Raw genomic sequence first — 2,429 nt, 5'->3', positions numbered from 1 at the left:
AAGAACCCTCAACCTATTACCCAATACCGTCCCATTGGTCTTTGTAATACTAGTTATAAAAAAATTACTAAGATCATAGTCAATCATATTCAACCTTTTCTTGATGATTTAATTGGCATCACCCAATGTAGCTTCTTGCCGGGTAGACGTTCCTTAGATATTGCTATCATAGATAAGGAGGCCCTTCATTATTTTAAAAGAAAAAAAAGTAAGATTGGTCATATGCTCCTTAAAATTGACTTAGAGTAAGCCTTTGACCATCTGGAATGGTCGTCCATTCTATCATCCCTTATCAGTCTCAATTTTCCTACGTCTCTTATTAATCTTATCATGTCTTGTGTCTCGACTTCTACCATCTTCTTGCTTATAAATGGTAAATCTACTAACTTTTTCTCGCCATCTAGTGGCATTAGACAAGGAGACCCTCTTTTCCCTACCTATTTATTATATGTATGGAATCTCTTTCACGTCACATAGAAACAGCAATTCAGGACAATCAATGGAAACTGTTAAGCTAGCTCGTATAAGACCCTCCCGATATCATCTCCCATTTGGCGACGACCTTGTCCTGAAAGCATAGGCCAATACCTCTATTTCTTCTACCATCATCCGTATTTGTGAACACCTTAGAGAGCAATCAGGCCAAAAAATCAATTTCCACTACAACATAAGGCATTTATAGCTATGAAATCTTAGCTATGAATTTAAAAGTCATGGCTAGTACCTAATAATAGCCACAAAAATTTGAATTCCGTAGCTATCTATAAATTCATAAAATTTCTTAGCCACGAAAATCATATTGACAAAGCTAATTCCTCATTTTTGCTATAATTGCTAAGAATCGTGGCAATAATTACCTAAATAGCTACAACTTTTTTGCTACAGTGAAATTTCATAGCTAATTATTAAGTTTTGCCACGAGTTGAAACTTACTATAACAATACCTTTTAGCCACGATAAATTATTTGAAACAACATGTCGTAGCTAAATGAGTATTTTTGCTTCAAGTTATAAAAAATTGTGGCAATAGTTAAATGATATAGCCACAAAGTTTTAGCTTTTATAAAATTTCGTAACTAATATTAATTTTTTTGCCACTAGTTGAAACTTATTGCAGTAATAGTAACGTTTTAGCCACAAAAAAATATTTGAAACAAAATATTGTAGCTAAATAAGTATTTTTTGCTTCAGGTTATATGAAATTATGGCAATAGTTAAATGATATAGCCACAAACTTTTTGTTATAACAAAACATCGTAGCCAATTATTAATTTTTGCCACGAGTTAAAAGTTACTATAGCAATAGTTTACCTTTTAGCCATAATAAATTATTTGGAACAACATGTTGTAGCTAAATACGTATTTTTGCTTCAAGTTATTAGAAATTATGGCAATAGTTAAATGATATAGCCACAAAATTTTTGTTATAACAAAACTTTGTAGCTAATTGTTGTTTTTTGCCACGAGTTAAAACTCATTGTAGCAATAGTAATATTTTAATCACAAAAAAATATTCAAATTAACATATTATATCTAAATAAATACTTTTGCTTCAAGTACTATAAAGTCGTGGCAATACTTGACGTAATAGCTATAATCATCAGTTTTAGGTTCTGATTCCATGTCTACAATATTAACATCAGCTGAGTTAACATCAGTACTGATAAAATCAAGATTATAATTAAAAATTAGCTTTATCTAATTAATGTGTGAATAACTAAATATATAGAATTTAAACAGCTATAATCTTGTATCAATTGCATCGTATAACATATTATATTTATTTAATCTAAACAATAAAAATTGTTATGATATATAGTCTTGTACTATGTTAATAACTTATTGATTATCGTAAACCAAATTATATACTAAATTCAAAAACTAAAAATTTAATATGATTCACATACATTACGTTGTGTTGTCCCTTTTGTGACTATATTTGGACATTTTAGAATACCTAAATAATTAAGAATTATATTTTAAAATTTCAATGAAATATACGATTGATATAGAAGTGCATAACAATACTAACTAAGTATATCATAATTCATATTAAAATCCAACTTAATAAATTCGTAGTAAATTAGTATTATATTTGTAACAATTTGGTTATTCATACTATTAAATTTTATGTTCAATAAATTAACAATATTGTTGACATACGTACGATTGTAAATCAAAACAAACTATTATATAATAATTTATATTTATTAAAGTATTACTTGCAAGATGCGATTTGATGAATAATTATGTAATTTTATTAATTAATTTTGAATATCTAATTATATCACATTTAAATATCTATGTGCTTGTATGATTATATCTAACTACATTGATCGCTAATTATATTAAATTTAAATAATATGAATTATTGATTTTATGATCTTATGGAAATATTAAATGACTAATGCGCACCCGAAGGATAGCGA

This window comes from Lycium barbarum, chromosome 12 (assembly GCF_019175385.1).
Source record: "Lycium barbarum isolate Lr01 chromosome 12, ASM1917538v2, whole genome shotgun sequence".
Classification (NCBI taxonomy): domain Eukaryota; kingdom Viridiplantae; phylum Streptophyta; class Magnoliopsida; order Solanales; family Solanaceae; genus Lycium; species Lycium barbarum.
Note: the sequence above shows the minus strand (reverse complement) of the source record.